Raw genomic sequence first — 6,524 nt, 5'->3', positions numbered from 1 at the left:
AAAAAAAAAAAAAAAATGTGCAACAGTAACTTGATGCTTCAACCAGAAATGTTACTAAGGCTAGACAAGTTTCCATTAGAAGAAAAGGTTAACTGCCCACCCTGCAAGCTTGGTGTTACTGTGTATTTTTTCTTCTTTGAGTGAAAGTCCTTAGGTAGTAAAACTTTTAGAGATTCTTGTTTAAAATCTGGTAATAGGGCCAGGTGCAGTACTCACGCCTGTAATCCCAGTACTTTGGGAGGCCAAGACAGGCGGATCACCTGAGGTCAGGAGTCCGAGACCAGCCTGGCCAACACAGAAACTCTGTCTCTACTAAAAATACAAAAATCAGCCAGGCGTAGTGTTGTACACCTGTAATCCCAGCTACTTGGGGGGCTGAGGCATTAGAATCGCTTGAACCAGGCCAGGTGTGGTGGCTCACACCAGTAATCCCAGCACTTTAGGAGGCTGAGGCGGGCGGATCATGACATTAGGAAATCGAGACCATCCTGGCCACGGTGAAACCCCGTCTCTACTAAAATACAAAAAATGAGCCAGGTGTGGTGGCGTGCACCTGTAGCTCCAGCTACTCAGGAGGCTGAGGCAGGGGAATTGCTTGAATCTTGGAGACTGAGATCATGCCACTGCACTCCTGCCTGACGAAAGAGCAAAACTCAGTCTCAATAATAATAATAATAATAATAATAAAAGAATTGCTTGAACCCAAGGCAAAGGCTGCAGTGAGCCAAGGTTGTAGCACTGTATTCCAGCCTGGGCAACATAGTGAGACTCTGTCTCAAAAAAATACAGATGCACTGTACTCTTTAGTGCTGTAAATATTTTGTGCTACAGATATACTCCAGTTTCTTTTCTTTAGTCCTTCCTGTATTGCTGGATATTTATCCCGCTTCCTGTGTCTGACTATAACCAACATTGCAACACTGAACAGTATCCTTGCTCAGCCTCTCTGGGCACACAGGCAAGTATGTCTCTAGAGTAGATTTCTCTGGGGAAGAGAAGTAAAATTGCAGGTCAGAGGGTACAGGCTTGTTATTAGATTTAACAAGTCTTGGCAAACTGCCCTCAGAGTAGCGATACCAATTTAGACTCCCACCCACAGCATTTAACAGCTGTCCACATCTGAGCAACACTCCATGCTATAAACATTTAATTTTTTCCAGGTACTTTCTAATGTTCCATGGTGATGTTTCCTGCTCAACGCTAAGGCATCAGACTGGGTAAGGATGGTTAATCTATGCACCTCCCCACAATTCTGTCCCCTAATATACAGGGTCATTCCTGCTCCCTTGCAATTCTCTCGCTCTGCCATTGGCCAGAGTCATTTCGGGGGTGGGGGGTGGAGGGGAGGGATCCATCACTGGAGGTCACACACACCTAGTCCACCCCCAGCCTTAGCTCTAGGCTCAAGATTTGCCAGCCACGAAGAGGACAACAGGGGGTGAGGGAAGCCACAAACAAGGACTGTAGTGTGGTACATTCTCCACCCCCAAGGCATTCCACACCACGCCCCAGCTTCGTGGATTCCACCCTCATGCCAGCCTCACAAGCAGTGGGAAAGGTCATCAATTCATTTCTTGTATCCTTACTTTTTTTCCAGGCTGCTCTTTCTTTCTTTCTGAGACGGAGTCTTGCTCTGTTGCCCAGGCTGGGGTGCATTGGCCTGATCTTAGCTTACTGCAACCTCCACCTTTTGGGTTAAAATGATTCTCTTGCCTCAGACTCCAGAGTAGCTGGGACGATAGGCACCTGCCACCATGCCTGGCTTTTTTTTTTTTTTTTTTTTAGTAGAGACAGTGTTTCACCATGTTGGCCAGGTTGGTCTCGAACTCCTGACCTCAGATGATCTGCCCGCCTCAGTCTCCCAAAATGCTGGAAGTACAGGCATGAATCACCATGCCCAGCCTCTCTTTCGTTTTTTAATTGTGGTAAAATATACATAACTTTTAACCATTTGTAAATGTTTTAAATTGTGATAAAATACACAAAAAAATTACCATCTTGCCGGGCGCAGTGGCTCACGCCTGTAATCCCAGCACTTTGGGAGGCCGAGGTGGGTGGATCATGAGGTCAAGAGATCAAGACCATCCTGGCCAACACAGTGAAACCCCGTCTCTACTAAAAATGCAAAAATTAGCCGGGCATTTGGCACACGCCTGTAGTCCCAGCTACTTGGGAGGCTGAGGCGGAAGAATCGCTTGAACCTGGGAGGCGGAGGTTGCAGTAAGCCGAGACTGTGCCACTGTGCTCCAGCCTGGCGACAGAGCAAGACTCCATCTCAAAAAAATAAAACAAAAAAAAAATTACCATCTTAACCATTTTAAGTGTACAGCATGGTGGCATTACATTCATACTGTGGTACAGTCACGTGTCGCTTAACGAACAGGATCCTTCTAAGAAATGCATCCTTAGGGGATTTCATCACTGTGCAGACATAAGAGTACACTTCCAGAAACCTGGATGGTGCAGCCTATTGCTGTAGCAGACTGTAGCACAGGGGTAAGTATTCCTATATCTAAATGTATTTAAACAAGACTGAAGGCAGATCACTTGAGGCCAGGAGTTTGAGACCAGCCTGGCCAATATGGCAAAACCCCTTCTCTACTAAAAATACAACAAAAATTACCTGGGCATAGTAGCACCCACCTGTAATCCCAGCTACTCAGGAGGCTGAGGCAGGAGAATTGCTTAAACTGGGGAGGTGGAGGTTGCAGTGAGCCTAGGTTGCACCATTGCACTCCAGCCTGAGCAACAGAGCAAGACTCTGTCTAAAAAATGAAATAAACATATCTAAAAATAAAAAAAGGTGGAGTAAAAATACAGTATCATAATCTCATGGGACAACTGTTGTATATATAATCTCGTGGGACCACCATCTTTGATGGACACGTCATTATGTGATGTGTGACTGTCCCACCATCCATTTCCAGAACTTTTTCATCATGCCAAACAGAAACCATGAACCCATCAAATAATTCCCCATTTCACCTTCCCCTCAGCCCCTGGCAACCACTATTCTGTCTTCTGTCTCTATGAATTTGACTACTCTAGGTACTGCCTATAAGTGGAATCATACCGTGTATATATACACATATTTTTTTTTTGAGACGGAGTTTCACTCTGTTGCCAGGCTGGAGTGCAGTGGTGTGATCTTGGCTCACTGCAACCTCCACCTCCTGGGTTCAAGCGATTCTCCTGCCTCAGCCTCCCAAGTAGATGAAAGTACAGGCACACGCTACCAAGCCCAGCCAAGTTTTGTGGGATTTTTTTGGTTTTTTGTTTTTTAGTAGAGATGGGGTTTCACGATGTTGGTGAGGATGGTCTCAATCTCCTGACCTCATGATCTGCTCACCTGGTATTACAGGCGTGAGTCACTGTTCCTGACCCAGTATATGTCCTTAAATGACTGGCTTATTTATCACTTAGCATAATGTGCTCAAGGCTCATCCATATTGTGGCATGTATCAGAATTTCCTTCCTTTTTAAGGCTAGTAGTCCACTGTATGGACAGGCCACATTTTATTTATCCATGCCTCCACTGATGAATGGAAGATGGACTGCTTCCATCTTTTGGCTAGTGTGAATAACGCTGCTATGAACGTGGGTGTACAAATATCTTTTGGAGACCCTGCTTTCCTTTTTTTTTTTTTTTTTAAGAGATGGGATTTCTCTGTCACCCAGGCTCAGTGCAGTTGCAGAACCATGGCCACTGCAGCCTCAAACTCCTGTAGAGATGGTCTCACTATGTTGCCCAGGCTGATCTCCAACTCCTGGGCTGAAGCTGTTCTTCCACTTCAGCCTCCCAAAGTGCTGGGATTACAGGTGTGAGCCAGCACATCCCACCTGCTTTCAGTTATTTTAGGTATATATCCCAAAGTGGAATTACTGGATCATATGGTAATTCTATGTTGAATGTGAGGAACCACCATACTGTTTTCTACAGCGGGTGTCTTGATGCACTGTGTGTAGGGCATTTCTGGCAGGTGGAAGAGATACAATCCCAGTCTTTCCTTGGAATTCCTGGCTATTCTTTGCACACGAGGGGGTCTCCAGGAGGCCCTCAGTTGGACCTGTGCTTTGAGATACTTTTTCTAGGAGAAGGATGAGCCAACAGACACACTGCAAGCCTCTAGGCTCTGTGGCCTCGAATGGAACCCATTGGCCAGATGGAGGCCTTCTGTTGTTTTTGCCAACCAGGCAGCCATTCCCCTTCTGGTTAACGTCCCCACAGTTTCTTTAGGGACCCACCCCTCTGCCATACTCAGTCCATGAAATGTGGCTAGAAGCAGGGTCAAGCCTGCCCACAGGCTCCAGGAGAGAGCACATGGCCCAGGCCTGGCCAGTCAGAACATCAGCCTCCTGATCCAGCAGGTGATTCAGGGATGGGCATCTGGAACCAGCAAAACTCAATGGAAGAGCCTTTATGAGAACTGCTGAGAAAGAGAAACTCTTTTCCCCCTAGTTTTGAAGGTAGCAAGATAGAAACCCAGGGCTCTTAGGGCTGTCTTGCCAGTATCTAGAGGACCCAGCCTGAAAATGAACCCAGTTTGGGAAAACAAGGCAGAGAGGTAGATGAAAGGGAACACGAGTGATAGAATTTGAGCCCACAGAACTGCTTATACCTAAAGGTGGCACACCTCTGACTTCCTAATTACATAAGCAAACACATTCTGTGCTGTTTTGTTTGGCTTTGCCAGTTGGGGCTGAGCATCTCCATTTCAGAGGTGAGTGTCCAAATCCAGATTAATATGGCAAAGAACAGAACTTTCCTTATGAGCAAAGTTAACCATACTTAGTTAAGTAGAGAAGCTATGAACCTTGGACTCATTGTTACCAATCTCTTGATCAGGGCACTCTTTTTTTTTTTTTTTTTTGAGACAGGGTCTCTCTCTGTCACCTGGGCTGGAAGGGTAGTCATGCAATCACAGCTCACCACAGCCTCAACCTCCCCAGCTCAAGCGATCCTCCCACCTCACCTCCCACGTAGCTGGGACCATGGGCACGCTCCACCACGCTTGGCTCATTTTTAATTTTTTTGAAGAGACAGGGTCTCATTGTGCTGCCCAGGCTGGTCTCAAACTTCTGGGTTCAAGCAATCCTCTTGCTTGATCTCCCAAAGTGCTGGGATTATAGGCATGAGCTACTGTGCCTGGCCTGACGTATTATTTTTAATAACTTCATTGATATATAATTTACATAATATAAAATTCTCCCATTTTAAGAATATAATTCAGTGATTTCTATACATTTACTGGGTTGTACAACCATAACCACATCTGGTGTTAGAGCCTTCTATCACCCAGTAAGATCCCTGCTGTCCCTTCACAGTCACTCTCCATTCCCCCTTCTTCCCAACCCACAGCAACCTTTAACCGGCTTTCTGTCTCTAGAGGTTTTTGTTTGTTTGTTTGTTTGTTTTCTGAGACAGAGTCTCACTTGTTGCCTAGACTGGGGTGCAGTCGCATGATGGTGGCTCACTGCAACCTCCACCTCTCAGGTTCAACCCATTACCTCCCAGGTTCAATCCATGCCTGTAATCCCAACACTTTGGGAGGCCAAGGCAGGCAGATCACCTGAGGTCAGGAGTTCGACACCAGCCTGGCCAACATGGTGAAACCATGTCTCTACTGTAAATACTAGAATTTGCTGGATGTAGTGGCCAGGGCCTGTAGTCTCAGCTACTGTTAAGACAGAGGCTGAGGCATGAGAATCACTTAAACCTGGAAAGTGGAGGTTGCAGTGAGCTGAGATCATGCCACTGCACTCCACCCTGGGTGACAGAGCAAGGCTCTGTCTAGGGGAAAGAAGAAAAAAAGAAAGATCACTTTAGACCAAGCTGGACAACATAGCGAGATCCAATCTCTACAAGTAGGAAAAAAAAATTAATTATAGCTGGCATGGTGATATGTGCCTGTAGTCACAGCTATTTGGGAGAATGAGACAGGAAGATCACTGGGGCCAGGAGGTAAAGGCTGCCGTGAGCCGAGATCACAGCACTTCACTCTACTCCTCATGTCAGAGTGAGACCCTGTCTCAAAAAAAAAAAAAGAAAAAGAAAAGAAAGACTAGTGCACACAGAGTTGAATGGCCTCATGGATCCTCCTACAGGGTATTCCCATCCTCTTCACCTGCCAAAGAGGTAAGCTGCTATGCTGGTCATTTCCTCAACCCACACCCACCCCAGATCAGTCCTGGCTTCCTCTGTGCCCTCGGAGGCTGATCCCTAGGAACTGCCCTCTAGTTAGGTTTGGCCAATGGCAGTCACCAGAATTCTGGAGGGTGGGAGGAAAGAGAGGCCAGGTTCCTCCTGCCTCCTTCCTATTTTGCTGCCACCTTCATCTACGATAGCTCCTGATTCGAGCTCCTGCCCCCAGGCACAACTTTGTGCCAAGCTCTGATGACTCTCCTCTTTTAGGATGAGGACTAGTAACAGCTCCCTGCTGTGGCCAGCCCATACCCGAGCCTGGGCAACACAGCAAAACCCTGTCTCTGCAAAATATTTAAAAATTAGCTGAGCACAGTGGCAC

General features: G+C 46.6%; 1 protein-coding gene and 1 pseudogene across 1 annotated transcript in view; one reads left to right on the top strand and one right to left on the bottom strand.

Moving 5' to 3' along the window:
* Positions 1-92, top strand: part of LOC108315106 — a 6,890-nt pseudogene extending 6,798 nt beyond the window's left edge.
* The window catches only part of TMEM120B (transmembrane protein 120B), a 53,642-nt gene that overhangs the window by 35,859 nt on the left and 11,259 nt on the right, over positions 1-6,524 (bottom strand). The gene's annotated exons all lie outside the window — the stretch shown is intronic.

This window comes from Cebus imitator, unplaced genomic scaffold (genome assembly GCF_001604975.1).
Source record: "Cebus imitator isolate Cc_AM_T3 unplaced genomic scaffold, Cebus_imitator-1.0 Scaffold169, whole genome shotgun sequence".
NCBI classification, from domain to species: Eukaryota; Metazoa; Chordata; class Mammalia; order Primates; family Cebidae; genus Cebus; species Cebus imitator.
The sequence above is the reverse complement of the archived record's forward strand: the minus strand, read 5'-3'. Positions and strand labels throughout refer to the sequence as shown.